Here is a 23,714-nt window from a genome sequence, read left to right as displayed (position 1 = left end):
CGTGCGCTGCGCTGCGGTCCCGCCGCTCCGCCGCCGGCTCCGCCGGGCAAAGTAGGTCAGGGCGGCACTGAGCATGCTCGGGGCCGGGCCGGGGGCGGCCCCGCGGGCCGCGGGGGCGCGGGGGCGGCAGGGCCGGAGCGGGGCCGGGGCCGGGGCCGGGCGGCGGCAGCAGGAGCGGTGGTGGGGCCGCTGCGGGAAAGGCGGGAGGGGCCGGGGGGTGCGAGTCCCTGGTGCCCACGGCAAACCTGCGGTCCTGCGGGATGCGCGCTCCGATCATCGCGGCCCTTCTCAAGAGAAGCTGGTGGGAGCAAGTGCTGCAGGAAAGGGGTGACACCCCAGCCTGCCTAGGTAATCTCGAGAACCAACATGCTGCGCTTCAGAGAAATGGGGCACGTGGGTTCCCCGAAAGGCTTTATTCCTGACGGGATTGGAGCACTCAACTCCAGTTTAAGCTCAGTCTGAGGAGGTCCCAGCCTGTGGGAAGCTGACACTGGCTCTGTAGATGTCTAAGTGCTCTGTCACCACACGGTAAAGCTGCCTTTTAGCTTGGTCAAAACTACTTTGTGGTTGGTGCTACCTGTGCAGGCTGTGCAGATGCCAAAAAATGGATTAGGACGTATGTAGGCAGCCACAGGCAGGAGTCTGGCAGGGACCCAGTGTGTGCTGGTGCTGTCCTGCACCACTCTCCCGTGCTTCCTCCCTGACCTTGAGGTGTCAGAAGAGGAGGATGCAGGGTGACCTTCAGCTGAGTGGCAAGGCCAGTGGGATAAACCATGGAGGTCTGTGTTTCCAGATGTTTGTAGTTTTATTATACCAGGCTTGGGCCTTGGTCTTCATAGCCTCTTCTGATTGCTTCCAGGTAGTAGTAACTGAAGGTCCTCTGCCCCTGGGAGAAGTGATGAGAGAGCACTTGCTGAAACAGGCAGGAAAACATGGGTTAGGAGAGGCATATGGTGCACATCAAAGCAAGTCTCCAGCCTGCCCAAGGGAAAACTGAAGAGGAATTCCAGAGAGGCAGACCCACTCCCAGAAGCTGGGCTAGTTATGAGGCCCTGGTTGTCTGGTCCCACCACCTTGCATGTAAGAAGTGCAGGGGTGGCTACAGCAGTTGGACACAGATGTATCCAGTGCTTGGGAGCGGTGCAGGCACTGGTGAGATGAGGCTTCTGACAACCAGGGCTTATTGTGTTCAGTGTTTCTAGTTTGGAGAAACTGGAAGACAGTGGGGAAGATGCATCTGATGTTGTCAGACTTGGGCAGAGCCAGGTGCCAAACTGAGGAAATAGGTCAGGGAGTGTGCTTCTTACTCATCCACTCTTCCAGCAAAACATTTTCTTGATGGGAGGAGCTGTTCAGGTCGTAGGTTCTTGTTTGCCACTGACTTGTGATGTGTGCTAGCTTGACTCCACTTACTGTGTACTAGTTTTTCCTTTTAACCATCTTGAAATACTGGTTTTGAACACAATCAAGTGGCATTTGTTTATCAGTTAATGATGGAGCAGTTACATAGTTGAGGCCCCCCCGGTCTTACAAACTCCTTTAAGCCAGGTAGCATTCTGCCACTCTCTTAGCGTTGAAATTTTGTATTTGGAAAAGTCACGTATCTTTCCTTCTGAAAGGGCCTACCCTTTTGATCTCCTCAGCTTTCAGTGAACATAAGCTTGTGTTGCTGGAGACAGCCACCGCGTTATTTTCTCTCTGTCTGTTCCTGGGAGATCAGTATCTCCTATGTTTGGTGTGGCCCAGTCTTGTCCTCCCATTCACTGTAGCTGTTCTGTGGGGGTAACTCAACTGGGAGATGTAACCATTTCTTTGTGGACTGCAGTAGGTAGGAAGTAAGCAGTTAAAGCAGTGGTATCCTGCACAACTTCTTTCATTTCAATGTTTCCTTGATGTCCCTCTTTTCCTTCCCCTTCTCCCAAACTTCCTGTTCTAACAGCCATTGCACACAGCTTCTAGCTGACCATAAACTCCTGAAGACTGGCAAGAAACTACCTTACAGCAGATCAGGCTACCTTGCCTAGAGCTTGAAATAGCTGATCCTGGACCTTGCTTCCAGCATTAGATATCCCCACTGGATACATAATTTGTGCCTTAAACACTACATGTTTGGCAGACTTTCTGAACTGCCTGCACCCTGGTGGCTAGTCCTGAAGTCTTTGGTGCAGAGGAGAAAACAGCTAAGGTGTCTGGGAGAAGAAGTGCTGACTTCAAATTCCTGCTTTTTCCAGTATGGTGCAACATCTGAAATCCCAGCCTGTTATGTGAGTGTGTGGACTTTGTGAGGCCTTTCTCCAGCCTGTTTTCCAACAGTGCTTGCACCAGCTGCATGCAGAGCACTGGTGCACTGATTTGAGCAGAGACTAAAGCACAGGTCTTCTGGATGTGCAGTCTAGCTCTCGTTAAGCTATAAAACCCTCCCTCATTTACCTGAGGTTAAATTGTTATGTACAGATGAAAATGCATAAATGATAAAATTAGCAATGTTGTTATTTTCTTTGGTAATGGCTGCTGTAGATAAACCCTGAGATTCTAAACTTAGTGGTACAGTGAGCAGGTTCTAGTCCTAACATTATAGCATCTTTTAATAAGATACATTCTTTCATCTTAGAGCAAACAGAACTTTGGTATTGCTAATAATCTTATCTGAACAGCGTAATCAGGGAGGCCTTGTAATCACGCTGTTAAGAAGTCTAAGATAAGATTAAATTGTACATTTTGTGTAATTACAGTCCCTCCATCCACTAGATGGAGCAGGATATGGGAATGGCTGAGACAAGCTTGTGTGCCACACAATGTAAGGTAACAGCAGAGAAACAAAAGAAAAAAAGTTTTTGAATAGTATTGAGCAAGCCATCTGTATTAATATGCCAGTCAACACAGATACGTGAGGGGATATTCTGTGTAGAAATTAGCTTGCTATATTTCTCATGAAGTAGAAAGTAAATTTTGATTACAATCTTGTTTCAATATGGTGATGTTACTCTTTTCTTTGTTTTTTAAAATTTCTAGACCCGAGTATAATTAGATCTTGGATGAATGCTAATGAGAAAATACTAACTTTCTTTATTAGGATACATATCTTTAGTATGCTGCACTAACTCAATTAAATTGTTTTCTGAAATACAAGCTGTATTTTAGTTTTAGTTGTATCTGTTACCTGAGTTGTTACCTTAGTCACTGTAATCGTATTATTCCCATCTGAAAGACTGCAATTCCAGGCTAGACCAGCACTGCTTTCTTTGTTGAGCAGCATCCTGTTTTTTGGGAAAGATGTGGACACTTGAAAGACTTGCAGCTTATCTTGGTTGGGGTAGAGATGGAGAAATCGTATAGTTCTGGGAACTCCTGGTCTGCACCAGAGGTGCCAGACTTGTGTGGGAGGAAGTGTCACAGAAGGGAATGGGCGTTCCTACCTTGAAGCAGACAGCTGGGATCTAGTTCAAAGTACTTTATTTATTAATTTATTTTAGCCAGCATACATTCTTGCAGCAAGGAAACACTTCTTTTGGTACCTTGCTTTGTATCACTCCTATCAGAAATATCTTGCTCTGAGTTGTGTCCCAGAGCATTGTGGGTTATGTTTTGTTCTTGTTTCTCCTCCCTACCTTTTGAAATAACTAAAAAAAAAAACCAAAACAAAACATTAGGCATGAAGCTGATGATGGTTTTTATTTGTACATCATAATATCATGTAGTGCTAACTATTTCACTTCTGCATTTCCAGATTTGTTACTTTCCAGTTTTCTTGGTGCTTCCTTTTTTATCACCTTAGGTGAACAGGAATGACCAATTAAATTTTATTCCTCCTTTTCTTTTAAGACATGGGGCTACAAAAGTGACTTGTTTTATACCTTTACTGTGACTCCTCTCTTTGCTCCTCTCAGAGGAGGAAAAATTCTCAGCTTGTTTGAGGACGACTTTCTCTGCAGTGATCCATTTTTGTCACTCATTTCTGGGGGAAATTCCTTCCTGAACTGTGTCCTAGACACAGTCCATAAATGAAAGAAAACCACTAATTATATTGTCACTATAAGATTATCTTATTTGACTGCATATATGATTCTTCTTGAAATAACAGCATATCTTTTGTGGTTTAGTTTCCTTTTTGAGGTTCTCCTGGCTTTGCAGTATATTCTCTTGTTGGAAAGGTCTCTCCCATGTCCTACATGTGTGTGGACAGTTTCTACATGCAGTTGTAGTTGTGTAGGAAGTATGTTGCTCCAGCTCTTCAGTGATGTGTGCTGCAGGAAGTCTAGCTGTTGATGAGCTAAGGCTATGTCTGCATAAATTACTGGCAGCCGAGGAGAGGGTGAAATCCACACCTCATGTGATCTGAAGCGAAAATTCCACAATGAAGTTACAGAAAACTGGGTTCAAAGGGTTTGGCACCATTGTTTAAAAGCTGCCAAGCTCTTTAGGACATCAAGGAATAAAAGGGCAGGTGTCCCCATCCCACACACCAGCACAAAACTTTCCATGTGTAAGCTGAGGCTAACTGAGAACACTTATAGATAAAAGAGTTTAGGTTCCTTCTTTTTCTGCACCTCATTCCACTTCCCTACCCCATGATTTCCTATACATTTCCTTCTAGCTACATAAAACTGGAGACAGAATATTGCTTCAGAGAACACTGATGAGATGAAGCTCAAGGCTGGAAATGAAGTCGCTGAGCCAGGCACAGAAGAGTTTCAGCTCTCTGTCAAAGCCTAAGAGGGTTTTTGTCTTTAGACAGAAGTATTGGATGACAAATGGATTAGTGGGGACACTGGATGAGCCAAAGGCCCAAGAACAGTTACCTTAATAATGTCAGATGCCTCAGACTCTTTAATTCTTTTCCTTTCTTACCAAATGATTTTACTTATTTCAACTTTCTATTGTATGAAAGAACGATCATTTCTCTAATCGCCTTTGCTGACCTTGCCTGGCCCATAGCTCTTCAGCTGAATAAACTGAGACAGGGCAATAAAAAACAAATCTTCACCACTAATTAGCTTTTGAAACATCAGTGCACTGCATGAACTGACTATCAGGCATTGTACCACCATGGAAACAATCTACAACTGCATGTCGTGAGTGTAAAATAATATGAGCCACAGAATACAGTGCTGAATTGCATCTGAATGAAAAGATACTGGGAATGTTGCATGACCTTCAGCAAGATTCAGTGTTTATGTCAGTGAGAAAGATGAGCCAAATTATTCATGAGGCTGCAAGGGGGAGAAAGGACATGTGATCTTGGAGCAGTTAGAGTTATGTTATTCTTGGGGGAAAAAATCAAGATGATTATGTTAATATTACCATTTATCTCACACTCTCAGCAGATTCAGAATTTTAGAAATGTGTCAAACTTTGTTTGACTTTTGTGCAAACATACAATAGGATTTTAGAGCATCAGTTGATCCTAGGTTTATTCTTTTTTGGTTTTGTATTTTTTATGAAGCAAGTGCTTTCATAAACAAAGTGAATCAATAGGTGTAAATCATCAATAAGGTGGCTATAGGATGGGGGAAACTTTTAAAGAATATAATTTAATCATGCATTAATATGTGAAAAAAACAACAGACATAATTAAAAACAAAAAGACAACAAACTATTCAGTATTTTATAAAATAAAAACAAAACCCGAAACTGTTTTCAGTGATGTGGTCTGAAGCTGTGTCTTTGGGACACAGAGGAAGCTGAGTATATTATTGCAGGAAATAATAGGATATATGACTTTGAAGATACTGCTTATCATTAGGAATGAGAATTCCACTTTTCAGCATGGTCTGCAGTTGAGCAGCACTGCTGAGCAGCACTGGTGCAATAAATGCAGAATTCGTCCTGTGTATACACAGAAAGTGTGCCAGGCTGGACCTTTTTAGTTTCAGAAGTCTGGTGTGTTGTCAGCCCATGCATTTTCTTATTAGATATAGATTTTGCTTTCACAAAAGAAAGCATGTAAGCTCTTTTTTTTTTTATTAATAAATATACTATTTCAACTAATGCTCTAAGTCCACAGTAGAACAGTGAAATTAAGTGTGTGAGTAATTGTAGTGAGTCAAACCAGACCTGGCACACACCAAATGAGAAGTAAAGGTATTGGATGGCTGAAGTCTGAGTATTTTCTCCTAAAGAAAACCATATAAAATATAGAATGGCATTTTTTCCTGCAGCCATTTCAGTTTACCTGCAGTGTACAGAGGTCTGACATTAGCAGTTGTCCATGAATGATCTCAGACAGCGTTGACACAAACAGAATGGTCGCATTTAAATCTACTGCATGGAAATCCAGCTATGCTTCAAGGAGGATACAACCCCATACACCTACAGGGGAAGCCACTTGAGTCACTGAAAGTGTTTGAAAGAGGGTGGGGCACATCTTACAGCTCTGGCTGGAGAAGTAGATTCAGAGAACTGTAGTTTAAAGAAGCTGAAACATCATCCGTTTGCAGCCTGCTATTATTCAGTCCTACTGGGCTGAGCAGTTTGGTTCCTGGCAAGTAAAAAGCCATTTCTGAAATCCCCAGGGTGCACTGGGCTTTCCTCCTGGCTGTTTCTATGGGGGGTTCAATCTGAGAAGCTGTTCTCCACCTGCTGAGGTAATGATTTCTCGAATTGACAGAAGCGGTACAGACTTCCCTGTTTGGGGTGCTTATTTTTGCTCAGTCCCTGGAAAGAGGCAAACACTGCACTGTCCAGCTGAATTGATTTTGGTCCTTAAAGCCATCTTTTTTGGTCATTTGTGGTAATATTTTCAAGAGACTTTTTGCTTTTCCCATGACTGTATTCTACAGCTTGCAATTCCAGTGGATTCTCACATTAAATACTGTGTTTTCTGTTGTGTCAGTTCTGTGGTATAAACTGTTCTCTCAGTAAAGCTCATTTTTAACAAAGTTCATTTTTAATACTATGTTGAGCTTTATGATTTCACTACCTTAAAATCTACATTTCTGGGATCACATTAGATGAGTTAATCCAAAGTGTATTTTGCCTTTTCAGATATTTCAGTTCATCCTGCTAATTAAATGTGCTTAAACAGTACTTGAACCTTTATGCAGGAGCCCTTTCAATTCAGACTTTCAGCTTCGACACAATGTAACCCTGCCATCTACTGGAAAGTATTTAGTAATGATTTTTGTTTGTAAAATTGGTGTGGGGATGTCTACAAATTTTACCTACAGAAAAGGCCAGCTCTACTCTGAAACGTACAGGCTGATTCCCTGCTGTTCGGTTTGTGCATCTGAAATGCACAGGGGGTGAGTTACATCGAAAAGGATCAAACGTAGTAAACACGTTCTTTTCCCTCTCAGACAGTCAACGTTTTCTTTGTCGAAAGTTTTCAAATCTCTCATCCTCCAGATACCTTTTGAGTGATATTCCGGGATTGGGGAGGATGGTTGGGAAGTCCCCTGGCGTCAGGGCTCCCTGCATGATCAGAAAGCTTGGGAGTTCAGTGGGCAGTCAGGGAGTGCACAGTACCTTTGGTGGCTCAGGCATTTTGCACGTGTGCATCTGATTTCTAGTTAAGCAAGTATCTGGACCCTCAAGATCACAAGGTGTTCATCTGGAAAGAAGAAAGAAGCAAGTCTGGATAGCCTAGCTGTAATAGAGCAGCTGTGCTGGAGGAGCTGTGCATGTTTCTGTGTTTCCAATCTCTGCTTGCAGGTGATGTTGTGGAATAGGCTCTGGGACTACTGGGTCCAGTTTTGTCCTCTTCTCTGTAAGTTACTGGTAGACTTCTGGCATCTGGAGATACTGGGTCTAGTAAAAGATGAAGGCTCCTCTTGGTTTTCAGGGCTCATGTTTTTCTTGCCTTGTTTATTTGAGTAGCTGAGAGGTGCAAAGGAGTTCTTGTAACCTGGTCAGGCACATACCGATGTCTGTGCTGCTGGGAGCATCTTGCCTGTGATAGTGATATCAGAGCTGATATCATTAATGATCACAGACCCACTCCATGTAATGCTCTTCCTATACTCTTTCTTCCTATACCCTCTTTGTGGATGAGTTTTTCTTTAGTTATTCCACAAGACTTCACACCCCCCCCTTTTCCCCCAGAATTAAACCTATAGTCTTGTGTAAAAGTCAGCCTAAAGATCAAGAGGAATTATCTCCTCTGGAAGAGAGGGAAAGAACCCCAAGCAAGACAGTAAGGCAAAATTTGCCCCGTAAAAGAGTTGAAGGGATTCATAAATCATCTGGCATTGGTTTGCAAGGACTGGAAGCCATGTCCCTGTTTAGTGAGCTGCAATGCAGAGATTCACAGCTAAAACTGTCCGTGCAGGGGTCTGAATCCCTTAGCACAATACAGGCAACTTCATCAGCTCGGATACAGCCGTGTGTGTTGCACAGTGTTCAGTCCCAGAAAATAAACCTAACAGCAACTTCAGCTGTTCTGAGCAGGACACAGTGCTTGGTCAGACTCACAGACGTCTTGTCTGTGCCACTGGATGCAGCTCCCTGCAGAAGGAGCTAGGTTAGATGTGCCAGCAATGCAGCTATGCCTAATGACAGCTGACCTAGCAACCGTGGCAGCTCCCCATTAGCAAGTAGAAGTTTCCCCAGAACAATTTTTCAATGGGAACAGCTTAGAAAATGAAATATATTAAGTATCTGCTTCAGTTTTGTTTTTAAGACTAGATTAAAAAGCAAGATACAATGGGTGAGTAATTTTAAAAATTATTGTATAATGGCAGAGATGTAATGGAAGTCCCATTAGGGCTCTCTTTCCTCCACATAGTATTTTTCAAAAGAGATGATATTTCTCGATGGCAGACCTTTCTATTATGGAGGAAATTATGTAACTTTCTCTTTGATAGCAGAAAAGACCAAAATTGTTACCTACTCTCCATTAGAATTGTCATTTTACAGCTCTCCTCCTCACAGAGAGACCTTGAATAGGGTTGGTATTACTTCCAGATATCAAGAGAAAAAAGTAATTGGTACCAGCATATTGTCTGGATGTTAATCATCTTTCAGTTTTACCTTTGTTGAAAATATAATTTACTCCCACCATATATTAGAAGGGAGGAGATTTGGCACAATCACAGGCTTACTGTGATTCTATGTAATACTTTTAAGCTCAAAACCATTTTATGTTATTTAGTCTTATGGAGGATTGTCTCCTACACTGTAATAGATGGCAGTTTTAGATGGCAAGGTTTTAAGGCCCCAGACATGGGATATCATTTATCTAGGAGTGAAATGGGATGAGCTGCAGAAGGTACTGCATCACAGATAGGACCGATGGGGTCAGGCTCCGGGCTTTGCAGAAGAATCTTTGCGCTAGGCATAAACAGAGGTAGTTTTACAGGGAGAGGGCACAGGAACTGCTGGAGCTATTCATGATCAGAAGCCAAGAAAGAAGCATATTTTCAGTTACTGCCAATGAAATAAGTACTAATTTTGTGCTCCAGCACTGAACTAGAACTGCTTCACCTTAGGATGGGGTAGAACAAGGTACTGTGATGTTGCTCTACCCTCCTGTGAACACCACATCTCTTTCATGCAGTCAACCAAATGATGTGGGTTGGGTTATTTTTTTCCTCCAGCTACAGTACATTCTCTGCATATTACACTGAAGTTTTTCTTGACCAAAAGTGGGACAATTTCAGTCATGGCTAGATCCTAAAGGGAACCAAAAATATTCTGGTTTAGCTTCTCCTGTCACATCGTGGTAGTGTATGCAGCAGTAGTAGGAAAAATGTCTTCCATCTCCCCTGCATTTCACCTCCTAAAAGAGCAACCACTGTTTACCCTATGCAGAACATATTGGTTTTTTCCATACATACCTCCTTTTTTCTTCTGATAGTTTTTAAGAGCTCATTAAAACTGCTTCTTCCTTTTCACAGGGCTGAGATATTTATGCATTATAAAAGTTTTGTCTACAACAGAGGTTGATTTCACTGCGTACATTCATTGTTCCCAACCCTGTGTTAATGAGATGTTCCAGGAGAAATCTTAACAGATACTGACAGATTGCCTGGGAGAGAGAAAGTGGTATCATCTACTAGAATAAATGAAATTGCAATATACTGCCAAAATATTAATTTTTGCAGAGTTAAATAGGATAATTCTTTCTTGTGGAAAATTGTGCATGTACTTTTCAGAACAGACTGATGTAAGAAATGTATTTGAAAAACAGAAAGAAGAGAGCAGAGTATCCATTTGCCCAGCCTTCCACCAGCAACCCTTCCTGCTCCAAAGGTGGGAATGGCTGTTGTGAACGTGTTGAGCATTGCTGGGAAAGGGTAACCACAGTAACTCCAACTGGCAGAACAAACAGGATGTATTTAGTGTTTCTTATGCATTCTACAGAACTGTAGGCAGGTGCCTCACAGGTCCAGTAGGGCACACATATTCAAGCAATCCACATCAGGTACTTGGTGGGATATGTAGCTGTGCATTTCAAGGACGTAGGTGATTCAAGATAATTGAAACATCAGCAGGAGCACGTGTCTTTCTCTTTGCTGCACTTGATTTGTGGATAATTGGTTTCTCTTTGCGTGATATATATATATATAGGTCATGAATTGATGACAAGCAGTTGTTGAAAGTATTTGCAGCTCTGGAAAAATGAAGTGCTTGCACTGTTCTTGTTTATTGTTTGATGAAAAATATGTCATTTTGCTTGAAGAGTTTATTTTTGGAGTCCAGAGAACAGCTTAATCACTTTAGAAGGCTAATTTATGAAACCACTGTAAAATATCATAGCCTATAGAGTAACTTGTGTACAACGTGGCTCATAGAATTAAACAGTATGTAAGCATAAATTAAGCTTGGAGAACTTTCCAATAATAATCTGTATAAGTCAAAGTTTCCAGGCACTAACAATTATGAATTTACCACCATGGTAAAAATGAATTTGACTGCTTACAAATAATGAAAATAACCATAGGAGTTAAAGATGTGTGGCTTTCTGATGGGCCCATTTGGTAGAGAGAAAGCTAACTGTGTGCAGTTATCTTGCTTTTCTTGGTACTCAAGCTGGTGTTGGTCAGTGTAGACAAATCCGTTGTCTGCCTGAGCTGACTGTGTCTCTATGAATCCATTGCTACCACAGCTGGAACTGCTGAGATCTCCGGTGCCTTTATTCGGCTACTGCTAACCACTTTGTTGTTGCACATTCCCCACAAGGAGAGGGCCAGTAAGTATTTTCAGAGTATTTCTATGACAGATGAAAGGAGGGCCTGTGTTCATGTGTGCTGTAACAGCTGCCTGAACAGTCTAGAGATTTCAGTCCTGCCAGGCAGAGCTTCTGACTTAGCTCTCAGAGATAGAAAGCCTTGCTAGAATGGTACCACTCCTGAGCTAAGGAGCCTTTGTGCACATCACCACTCTAATGTTAGCTTCTTGGTTGCTGGTTTCAAGGCAATCATTTCACCGTTACTAGTTGGGGGATGTGCTCCCTGTAGCTGTCATCTGCTCAGTCAGTCTGTTTGCGTTCTCAGCATGAGCCTGCAGATCCCTTTGTGCAGCAAAGAGGCGTTGCTTCTAGAAGTGAATAATAATTATGATCTACTCTGGATTTGGCTCGTTAAACTCCCAACTGTAAAATAAAGATTTTTGTCTATGTGGTAGGCAGGTTATGAAAATACCTACACTGTGTATTATCCAGCATTCCAATACTATACTAGTCTCCAACAAGCAAAAAGCAATGCTGTTTATGATTTTTTTCAGGATACCACTTCTTAGGTCTTTGTGACTTCAAGTAATTGCTGACAGTCAGGATCACGTACTAACTTTAAACTTTCCAGAGAGTTTTTAATAGCTACTTCACCACTATCTGGAATCTCTTTCCTCTCTTCTGGTATTACACTGATACAGGCTCAAAATAAACAGAATTGGCTATAATGTCATGACAAAGTCCAGTGTGATTTTAGACTATCAATAACTAACAAAAAGGTTATCACAAGACCCTCTAGGTTGATAGGCAGAAGAGATCATGGCTAACAGGAGCTGAGAAAGAATATGATTTCTTCATTTAAATGAGTTAAATCCAGAGAGCAAATTTAGAGTAAATTAATGCATTTGTGATGGATGTGCAAGCCAACTCTGGTGGGGACATAAAACCAAAGTTGTTAATTGCATTTCAGTTGCCAGATGATTGCAAATCGGGTGTAAATATTCAATAGTGTTGCAGTGCAACTGCTGCTAAGTATCAGTTTGTATACTTGGGCACTCATCAGTTGTTAAAAACAAACTATTTGCACGTGAAGGCAAACAAGTGTGATGAGGATTGAGTTGACAGGATTCAGCAGGATGAAAATTAAGTATCTTGGTCATCAGTTTTGGTTTCTCGCACAACAGTCCTATTTTTTCCAACAAAGTTAGGTGTAAGGGCTATTCCTTCTCCACCATCTGTGGAGATTATGCCTCCTTGTGTCAGAAGCTTAATCTGAGCATTATAGAGCTTCAGATAAGTAACTGCAACTGTTTGGGGCTAGATTCTGACAAATAGCCCATACAACTATTTACAGAAATAACTGAGGGTTTTTCTGTTCTGTGGAAGTACCATTCCTGTTCAGCAATGGAGAAAGAGTTGGGCATCACTTTGGTTATTGTGTGAATGTCTCTTACCAATACTCTAGTGAAAGAGGATGTAGTGCAGACCTAAGAAACTCTTCCAAAGTCCTTTCTGCTAATTGAAAAGTGTTCCACAGTGACTGTAGGATTGGGAACGTGTGTCTGGTTTTGTTCTGGAAAAAAAGTAAGTCAGTGGCTTGATAATGAGTATAATTGATGTTAAAATAAAAATTGAAGTTGGAAAGAAAACTAAGACTATTGCTAGGATATTTCTTAGACTTCAGAACAGCTGGGTTTTCCTTCATTCTAAGGGGTTGGTTATTTTGGCATAATGTTTGTAAATAGCGTACTGTACACAAGTATTCTTAAAGAAAAAGAATTCATTAAATTATTTTTGGGATTACAAGAACCAATAAGCTCACACCATGTAAAATACTCTGTAGTCTGTGTAAATACATTTTTCATACTTATACCTAAGGTCCAGGCCAGGTTTCCCTGAGGCTCAAGGAAAGCGGTGGAAATGCTGAGTTGGACATAGCATTTTTGAATACAAGAGCGTGGTCACTCAGATCTTCCTGGCTGATGGTGTTCTTATAATATTATATTCATGCTTCTTCTAGTGTTCTACATTTTTTGGTATAGAAACTGTAAAAGTTCAAACCCTAGTCTTGCTAATCTTGCAACCAGTCTTGAGATTGGTACAAAATTTCACCCATCCTGGGCATTTATACATGCTGGGGATACAAGCATTTCTCTTTGTGGACATCTTCTGTGTCCATCTCATTTAATAGAATTTTACATTCCCAGAGGAAACAGTGTTCAAATAATAGATCAGATCCGAATCATCATAGTGGCCATGTGATTTCCCCTTCACAGCCCTTGAAATTTTATTGTCTTCTGAAAGAAAACATCACTGGACTCACAGCATATTCAAACCATCAAAAATTCACAACACAGGCAAAACTACTTGCAGAATATTTTTTTCCCTGGGTGGATAGTTTATACTCACCCCTCCATGGCTTCTTCCATGATCAGCTGTTGAATTTTGAAGGTTTCCTTAATTGTAATCCACAAAACCATTCCAGTGGAAGGACAGTTCTTCTCTGCCAAGGCTGGCAAAAGAAAAGATTTAAAATCAATGTTTTATTGATCCTGCCACTCTCCAACACTGTCATACTTAAAGTAGCTTTAAGATGGGCAAGATTTCATCTACAATACTGTGGGCAGTTTACTACATAATTTTTTTACAGCCATGTTTTATGTGATGACCAAACAATTCTCTCTTCTTCTGGACCCTAGACAAGGTATCCTCTTGTCAGTTGATAATAATTCCAAATCAGTGATGTACACAGTTCAGCATAACTTAATCAATGCTTGTTTTAAATTGAATATTTTAAAATAATTAAAAAAGCATAATTATCCTCCATTACTACCAAAAGTATACTGGCAGAAAAGGTACAGAAATGCAGGAATGCTGTCTTCTTTTGCACTGTTAAATGATCATGCTAATTTGATCCTTTTCTGTGCAGTGTGGTACATTCCCTCTTTCCATCATTTCATTACGTGATCTGCACCTGCTGCTAAATCATTATATTTGCAGCAAATCGTGGTACTAGTCTGCTTTGTATTTCACTGTGAAAGCTGTAGTTCTCTTGACAAAATGCTCCTCCTAGACAGTCTATTTGCAGCTAGCATCTTTCAGTGGGAGGCCTGCTAACTTCGTTTGCTTTTCTCTGTTTTTACACAAGTGGTGGGCTGTGGGCTCATTGACAGAGTCAATTTTTTCATTATCAGCATATGCAGCTGTTCCCTCATTCTTGTCCATTTTCTGCTCATTGTCAAAGAAGCTAAGGTGTTTTGTCGAAAGTCCAGATTAGAGGTCAATTTTGCATGACAATTATTGTTTAAATAAAACAGATGGCACATAACAAAATGACTTCCTGAGAACATATATGTCTTGTATAATCACCTTTGGGCAAAATTAGGCTGTGGAAGTAAATCTGAACTGCAGAGTTGTTTGGTGCAGGTAGAAATCTTCTTAAAGTGTTTTAATATTTATGGAAAAAGGAAAGTCCAGCAGTTTTAGCAACACTTGCCTTGCACAGCTTAATTACCCCACAGTCAGAGACTACCTTTGCAGTTTATCAGGTGAAAAAACATTTCCCTAAAGGAAATGAACCCACTGTAGTCTTTACTATGCAGTTGTATGAAAGGTTATAGGCTGCAAACCAGAAGACAATAGCCTTAGCTGTGCCTTTGAGGCACTGCTTATCACACAATCCAACTCTGAGGCAAGCAGCTCTTGGCTCCAAGGCAGCAGAACAGGCACAAAACTTACTTCCCACACAAGCTGCGGGGAGTTATGAGTTAATGGTGATTTTCTCTACCCGAACCAGTAATCTGGATTTAAAAAAAAGTAAATATCTATTTTATGTTTTATGCTTTATCTGAAAGCCAAGACTTACCTAGGGAGAGGTGAATGTAGCAGAATGCAGTCACTTCCCATCACCAGTGACTCCAAAGTTTCGTCCCTTCAGCTGCTGCTCTCTCTGTGAGGCTCTCACTCTTGGCAGTGCTGAGAATATCTTTTACATCCTCACTAAGCAAGAGATTTCACTGGAACTGCCTCCAGTTGCTGGCCTCTGACAGACAGCAGGACACCCTTGGCAGAGCCGAGGATGATTTGCCTTCAGTTCCCCGTGACATTCCTGCAGCAGATGAGTCGCCAGCTTTGTGAGCACTGCAGACTGATGGGTTCACATGCCTGGCTCTTGCCTTGCACACTGCTCTGAGAGCTTCTGGTAAAATTGCAGGTGTCACTTACCTTTGTGTTTTAGGCTCTCTGCTCTTTGCCTCTGACCAGCTCACATTTTTCTGTGAGGAGCTCACTGAAGATGCACGGCAGGATGTCCCTTCCAGGATGGGCTCCCAGCAGAAATGTCCCTAACTCCCATGTTCAGTGAAAATTGTCCTGGAGTTCACCCATGTGTAACCCTTAGTGTCTGCCTCTTCCTCAATGTCACCCTGTGCTTGTGTGCAGGAGGGAGTTTGTGCTGCAGGTGAAGAGGGGCTTGTCTGCCAGGCTAGCTTCTGGTAGCCTGATGAGGTGTTACAGTGAGTGTGACCTGCGAGTTTAAATCCAGAGATGACTATGCTAAACCTTTTCTATGCAGTTTGGCTCCATGTGTATTAAGTGCACACATGCAGATTCTCATTTCCAAAGACAGGCAGAGGCTGCATCACCTCTTTCCCTCATTTGATTATGTGGCTTGCCACTGTTGCTGACGGATTACATTTGCAGCTATTACCTATTGCTCTTAGATATAATTTAGTCTTGTTAGATAGAGAGAGAAAATAAAACAAATGGCAATTTGTTATCAAATCATAATACTCTTGCCGCATAAAACCTTTCTGATTATTACTTTTAAGTTAGTCAATAATGTGTTCTGATGCTATAATGTAAGTGGAAATGTGGCATCCAGAGTAATATGAGACAGTACATGTGCACAGCAGACATTGTCTCATCTCTAAAACATTACTGTATCCCTACTGCAAGAAAAATAAGTTGATTTTCATAGAAATTCAAAGAAAAACTCTGATTCTTGTCAAGCTCTGAGCATTTTAACGTGTTTGAAGTTCTCTTGGCACTACTTCTGCCTTAATAATAGACACAGTTTTCTGCAAGATAGGCAGATATGTAAGGCTGTATATTTCCGTATGTATATGTAGCTGTATATTTGCTTCCAAATTAGGGGTTTTTGTGTCCTTCTAACAGTAAACAGATTTTACATGGGATTAGAGTTTGTTTATGTAAATTTATATAGTCATATAATAACTAACAGGGCCTGTAAAACTAAACTGAGAGTTGGTGTGAGCCACTGTCACTGGGAGATGAGCTCTGAGCCGGCAGGGTGGGTAACATGGTAGGCAAAGGGTTTGACCTCCAGTGATAAAAGAAAAAAAGCAAAGCTTGAGTTCGTAGCAAGTTACCGGAGAAACTTTTCAGAGTTCAGGCATAAAGCACTGAGCTGTGTTTTTGTTGGGATCCTAAAGCAGTTTTTAGGTTGTGATTAGCTTTGGCTGGGATGAATGTTAGGAGTTAGACTCAGTAAAACTGATTTATGCAAATCTAAAAAGTTATCTGAACTCCACCATAATCCTACTTGTAATTTCTACATGGCCTAGAAAAGATATGGGGCAAAACTATATTTGGGGAAAAGAACTGGGGTGCAATGGCTGGAGCTCGAGTTGGGGCTTGAATTCACAAAGCTCCAGGGCAAAGGAGAGTGTCTGCAAGGGTAAACAGGACTGCAGGCCTGTGTTTTGGCTGGCAAGCTGGGGGCAGGCAAGGAAATCCCACTGTGAAAGGATGGAGGTTATATTGTGATATATGTTGAATCAATGCTGAGGTGATGATTTGTTTCAGATTGACTTAAGAAATCATGCCAAACTTGGTTTCTGAGCCAGCTTTTGCTCTGGTGCTTAATTGCAAGGCTGGGAAAAAAGATCAGTTTTAGTGCTGTGATACAAGCTGGGATTTGCCTTTGCTAGTGCCATTAAGTCTTGCTGACAAATTGGTTACACGGAGCTGGCCAGGCTATGTTGGGTGTCAGCGCCAGTTTGTGTTACTGTGATGTTTGCACACATGGATCTGGATGGTGTCACTAGGTTAGGGGAAGCCTGTTCTTGGCTTGTACTTAGAATTAAGAGTTTGCAAAACCAAGTGTGGAAAAACTCAGATGCAAGCCTGTTTTAACTCGTGTGGACTGCCTCTGCACAAACGTATAATTAAAAGTTGGCAATGATGGGTATTTTTCAGGAGGCTGAAAAATTTCAAGTTCGTCAAATGCTCTTCAAATATAATTTTCTTCTTTGAATTTGCTTGGATCTTGGCAACAGCAGCACAGATGCTACCAATGTGCACTGAACACACTGACCTTTCAGCAATTTGCCTGCGTGTCAAGCAGTGTATCCTTCTGGGCCACAGGGAATCCCACGACACTGGAAGCAAACCCAAGTAAAAGTAAAAAAATCAATGCTCTTGATTTCAAAGAACAGCAGAGACATAAGTCAGTTACAGAGACATCATTCCTTACTACTCTCCCTGTCATATTCAGCTGTAATTTCATTGGAAATCAATTTTAAGTGCTATCCTAGATGGGGCTTCTTCTGACTATGTTTTTCCAAAGTCCTTTGATTTTTTTGTTTTTCATGAAAGCGTAAAAAAAAGAGCAAAGTTGGTGGTTGACTAGTGGTAACTGGTGAGTTAATTGAATGCCTGGCTCTGGAGGGAAGCAAAAAAATGCAGCTAACTATTACCCAGTCACTGGAGAAACCGTCCAGCCTGATGGCATCTGGTGATGGAGCTGCACAACCCCTGGGCAATAGCTGTTTCTAATACTGTTATCTAAAATTAAAATAAAGGACCACGTAAAATTCTGTTGTAAAATACATGTGTTCTTTAAGTGTAAGTTATGGTAGAATTTGGTCTGTAAACACCACTCTGCTTACATGGCAAAGGAAGGTCTCCTGGCTGAATCAGAGAACTGGAAGTCAAAAGGTCCACTTTTACTACAGACTTGCTCAGGAACTTTGGACAAGTCATTATTTTTATGCCTCAGTGTTCCAAACTGCAGAGTAAAAATATTAAAACTTTGAGATAAATGTACTATTTTTTGTAAAGAGGACCTTAGAATAAAATGCTTTTCCTGAGTCTGCCAACATCCATCTGGGCTTGTGAGCCCTGGCGTGGGATAGTTCACTTTCTTACCAGAAAACAGGTACTTTTCTCTCTAGTTTTGCCTTGATGTTGTGAAGAAATATAAGGAAAAAGCATCAAAACCAATATGTATAATCTGCACCAGTTTATAATCTGCTGTAGTTTTGTTTCATTACAATCTGTTAGATAGATTTCATTATGTTTTGGGAAGTCAGTGAGTCACTGCTCTTGTGATGAGTGGATCTTTGTGCGTTAAATTATTGCCTCCTGTTATGTCATATGCACATCATGTGAAGTAGCTCTGGCTTAATTTGTTTTATCATTAATCATTACAAGTAAAAATTAAGGAAGAAGTTAAGGAGGATTTATCATGCACATGGAGTGTAAGGCTTTATTGATAGACTGAGGGATGATGCCTGTTAAATGCTTGCCTTTGCTAAGTAATATAAAGCTAGCTTGTCAAGGACAAGCTCCAAAGGAATCACAAATCTACAGATTTGTTTTTTAAAGTGTAGTCAGTCAGAGGCCACTCTGGTCACTTGTAGGTGAATCAACAAAGAACAGCACTTGATTCCTCAAGGACTTGTAAAGGAGAAAAACTGTCAAAATCAGCCCACTACTTTGAAGCACTGCAAAGAGCATAATGCTCAAGGAGAGAAGGAAGATGTCCTCAGATCTGTGTGATGAAGTCCTGCTTCCCCACTGATCTCAATTATGTAACTAGAGGCTTGGTTTATACAGCACATGAAATTCTGGCTTTAAAACAAATTTTCAACAAAGACTCTTGAAGACTTGAGACTTTTTGCTTGTTTGAATAGTACAGAAATCATGAACATGTTCTGGGAAGTTGGTAATATGAGAACACATTTTTAAGTTGTGCTTGTCCAGCAGAGATGATTTTGGAAAACAAATTAAACCTGACCACTTACCATCAGTGTTCATAGAGAGAAAAGATTGTTTCTTAGGGTTTTACTTTTCTTTTAAAAATTGCCTTATGGCACAAAAATGGCTTGAATGGCTTTTCTAGTGTAAGGGACAGTGTAAGGAGGCAACCTTTTTGACTTTGCATCTTTGCGGAGGGGCAGGTTGAAGAACCTCACTGTGCTGAGCGAATGTTTGTAGAAACAGAGCTCCAGGGAAAATGAGTTTTAAGGCATGTTCAGCAATGAGTATATGGAAATTCTTCTCCAGCTATCTCAGCCAACTTTACTTTCTAGGATCTTTGAGGAAGGCAGTGGTGCATTCACCATCCCTTATGGTACTGTCGAGTGCACTGCTGGAGCTATAGGAAACCCTCAGGGTGACCACTGTGTTAACCAGCAGAATTGCCAAGCCAGCCTGATAATCAACACCCACTACTTTTCTCTGCACAGGTCCATGCAGCAGCTGTACTGTCCAGACGTGAGCACCAGTGAGTTTAATCAGCTCTTGAGTTTGGAGACCAGTGGTGACAAGTGGTGTTCCTCAAGGGTTGGTGTTGTGAGTGGTGCTGTTTACATCTTTGTCAGTGACGTGGACAGTGGGATTGAGTGCACCCTCAGAAAGTCTGATGATGACAGCAAGCTGAGTGGTGCAGTTGACACACTGGAGGGAAGGGATGTCATCCAGAAGGACTATTGCATCCAGGTCTAGGGCCCACAACATAAGAAGGACGTGAACGGGGTGGAGCAAATCCAGAGGATGGCCGTGAAGCTGATCAGAGGCTGGAGCACCTCTTCTATGGAGACAGGTTGAGAGAGTTTCGGCTGTTCAAAACTGGAGAAGAGAGGGCTCTGGAGAGAACCTATAGCAGCCTTCCAGCACCTAAAGGGGGCCTGAAGAGAGCTGAAGAGGGACTTTTTACGAGGACATGGAGTGATAAGCCAAGGGACAACAGCTTTAAACTGAAAGAGAGTAGGTTTAGATTAGATGTTAGGAAGAAATTCTTTACTGTGAGGATGGTGAGTCACTGGCACAGTGATGCTCAGAGATGTTATGTCTACCCCATCCCAGGAAATGTAAAGGCCAGGTCAGATGGGGCTCTGAGTAACCTGGTCTACTGGACTGTGTTCCTGCCCATGGCAGGGGGTGGAGCTAGATGATCTTGAGGATCAATTCCAACCCAAACCATTCAATGACTGTATATGTTTCACTCTTGCATTGGCATAAGTGAGTTTTGTGGGCTCAAATTTGACCAGTGGTGAATGACTGCCTGGGTGGCCTCTAAGTGCCAAAATATATTTAAAGCAAATGATTCTTTCAATATGTGTTACTATTTGCATGTTTAACTGGGGCAGATGAAAGTATGTTGTTCATTGTGAAAGAAAAGTAGTTCATGACAAGAATACTGAAAACCAGAAGCAGATACTTACCTATTCCTACTGAAGAATATAATTTGGGTCACCCTCTGTCATAAGGAAATCAAAGCCTTACAAGCAGAAAGGAGAATGTATTTAAAAATAGCTATATTCTACATTTTCTTTATTTCACTGAAGCAGACTGACAGAATGTGATCATGACAGTGAAACAAGAGCCAGTGGAATTAAATTATATTTCTCCTGGAGCTGTTTTACTCCTCTCACCACACAGTCACTAGGGAAACTGAGGAATGGTTATGAGCCAGGCAAACTGTAAGGTTTTCAAATAGCTTTACATGCAGAACCAATATTTTTCTCTCTGAGTTATATTCAGATTATATTCCCCTGTAGGAGGGACAGAAAATAAACTGAAGTCTGGTCAAAAGTACATTACAAATTTGTCACTGACAAAAGGTGCCTTTCATTTACACAGGCTTATCACTGTAAGTTTTCTGTGACTCAGCGAACTGCGGGGTTTGGCTCTCAGAATTAAATAGCCTCTTGTGGCACAATGCCAGAGTTCAGTGTGCTTTCACTTAGAATTATCAGAAACTGAAAGTCAATAAAATTTATAGAAGCAAAATTTTCCAGCCTGGACATGACCTTGCTGTAGAAAGTTGTACATTCAGCAGTGCCAGCTACAGCGTCTCATTGTTCAGAGGTTGAGTCTTCACTGTGGTTTGTATCTAGACTACCTTTTGTACAGGAGGAAAAATGTGGATTTTCATGTCCTGTGATGTGGTGCAATTTAAACTAGATTATACATTATAAAACCACTGTGTTCTGAATTGGTCTCTCCATCTTGCTTTATCAAGAAATGCAAGGCAACAGCTCTCCATAAGAATTGCAAAAAGAGATAATTTTCATTTCTGCTGAGGAAGTAAGACAAAGCTTTAGGGTGCAGAAAGCTGGCTTATTTTTCTGGACATCCTGTGTATTGCTTTCTAACTAATGGAATAAGTTCCAATCCTTTATTATGAGCCCAGTCCTTAAGTTCATGAAGACATTTGCTAAATTTTCTGAAAATACTCTGGAGAATTAAAACTGGAATTTAAATTCCTATTCATTGGTTACACAGCTGAGAGAGCGCATATCTTTTCACTTCAACAGTCTAATGAAACAGACACTGCATGGCCTCACCTTAGGCTTTATGTCACTGACTATGGCTAATTGATGAGGTTTCCAAAGCTTCCCACCACCTGGATCTCTGTGCTCTCACTGTTCTGTTCTTTTTCTTTCTCAATAGGATGGTTCCTCTCTTGTTAATAAGATCATTACTCCTTTGTTTTCAATAAACCTGATACACTGCTCACAAATCAATTGGCAAAAAACATCATATGTGTTTCTGCTGTAGAAACACTCCAATGAGTGCTAGTGTTCTGCTCTATGTTTTGGAACCTTTCCCATAAAGAATTTAATTATGTTTTCTTTTTCCCTGATTACCTTCACTCTTATCTCAATAATTTTTTCTGACTGCTTTCCCTGTCTGTATAAACTAGATAGCAACATAATCCTTAAGCAGGCACCAGTGATATACGCTGATAAAGGACGACTTATTTTGTAAATATTGAACTTGGGTCCTGAAATGCATTGTGGTTAAAAACCATGCTGTTAGATACTGACAGACGATACTTGCCATCAAAAATCGGACAAAGATAAGAATTAAAAAAAGTGGCACCTGCTTGTAAGTTCACTTGAAAAGCCCTCGAAATAAAGTGGGCCTTCAAGTAGGTCAGCACATAATTTCTTTGAATAATAAAGGTGATTAATACACATGTGCAAAAACTACCTTCCTGAAGTCATAGCTGTTGCAGCAATTGACTTATTACCACCTCAAACCAAAGCAAACCAGACCTGGTTTGATACTGTCTGGTGGAGAAAATAAATCTTATTTTACTGATAAGACTGAGTGGAAAAATAGGGCCCCAGAACACAAAATAAACACCTTCTACTGAAAAACATTATCAGATGCATCAGTTCACTCAGGGCAGTTCATGTTCAGCAGCACTATGCCATTTTTATTGTTACTTTGTTTTTTATGTACCTATGCTGGATTTGGCAATGGAAAATCAAAATTCTATGTAGAAATACAAACCCATCGTTTACGTGCATGCTTCAGGAAGCCTCAATTTCATGTCTGAAGATTTGGGATAATGGTACCCAACAAAGCAGCTGCTTTCTCAGTTAGTGATCTTGTCTACATTTTGAGAGGCAGGACAGTAGTTCTATGGGCTAAGCTCTACGTAAATATTATCACCTGGAGACTTGCTAAAATATTGTATCTTTCTGCTTCTTCTGGACTGATGAAAGACACCCTGGTTTGAGACCACTCATTGCTTTCTAGCCCATTTCATCTTTTAATATGAACAACCCAAGGTTCTGCATATTCACACTCTTCTAACACATGTGGTGTGGACAAGATTCTTAATGCTGATAACATGAAAAGCTTTTCTCCATTAAAATTTGCCTGTATTGGCAAAATATTGTTTCCACATGCCCTGCTTTTGACAGCACTGTAACCCTGCTCCTGTTTAATCTCATGCAAGAAAGCAGAGCTGGAATGCATGAAAAGGAAAGGCGCATTGATACTCATTTGTGTGAAAGTGCCAAGATGTACTCTGAGATCTGCATTCATGGAACTGTGCTGATAATCACAGCATTGGGATCGGTTAAAAGGCCTGATTTTATTTTTAATAAATCTCAGCTAAGTAGAAAAGTGAACTCTTTAGGCCTGGTATAAAAAGGTACCTTTAGTTACAAAGATGGCTGGTTGAGCATATGAGCTTAACAATGTGACTGGAATACAGTTGCACCTGAGAGAAGGATATTACTGCTGGGAACCATAGCTGTCTGCACACTGTGGAGTTATTTCCTCATCACTATTCTGGAGCACTGCTTATCCAGGAGGAAAAATAGCAGATATATCAGGCCCTCAGCATCCACTAACAGAAATATTAGTGCATAAGACATTAAGGGAAAAATTAAGTTATAAACAAGTTAGTCTTATTAACACCAAACCTACCATTATTATCTATTTTCATTAGTGAAGAAAAAAAAACTTAATTCATTTCTAGAAACTTCCATTAAGCTGTCATTAACAGAGAACTCTTAACAGGAGATCCAGCATGACATGAAACGATAAGAATGTAATG

At 41.0% G+C, this 23,714-nt stretch overlaps 2 long non-coding RNA genes across 3 annotated transcripts in view; one reads left to right on the top strand and one right to left on the bottom strand.

Moving 5' to 3' along the window:
* Positions 1 to 20: 20 nt before the first annotated feature.
* Positions 21 to 23,714, top strand: part of LOC126651654 (uncharacterized) — a 304,172-nt gene continuing 280,478 nt past the window's right edge. For both annotated transcript variants that reach the window (XR_007631765.1, XR_007631764.1), the window contains exon 1: positions 21 to 51. This is a non-coding gene — a long non-coding RNA (uncharacterized LOC126651654). The remainder of the gene's footprint in view (positions 52 to 23,714) is intronic.
* LOC126651656 (uncharacterized) lies at positions 11,555 to 15,461 on the bottom strand. The gene is made up of 3 exons (XR_007631768.1): positions 14,973 to 15,461; positions 13,517 to 13,619; positions 11,555 to 13,404 (listed from the first exon to the last, which is right to left on the bottom strand). It is a non-coding gene; the product is annotated as an uncharacterized LOC126651656 (long non-coding RNA).

This window comes from Myiozetetes cayanensis, unplaced genomic scaffold (genome assembly GCF_022539395.1).
Source record: "Myiozetetes cayanensis isolate MyiCay16 unplaced genomic scaffold, myiCay2020 scf7, whole genome shotgun sequence".
Lineage (NCBI taxonomy): Eukaryota > Metazoa > Chordata > Aves > Passeriformes > Tyrannidae > Myiozetetes > Myiozetetes cayanensis.
This window is presented reverse-complemented; position numbering and strand designations above follow the sequence as displayed.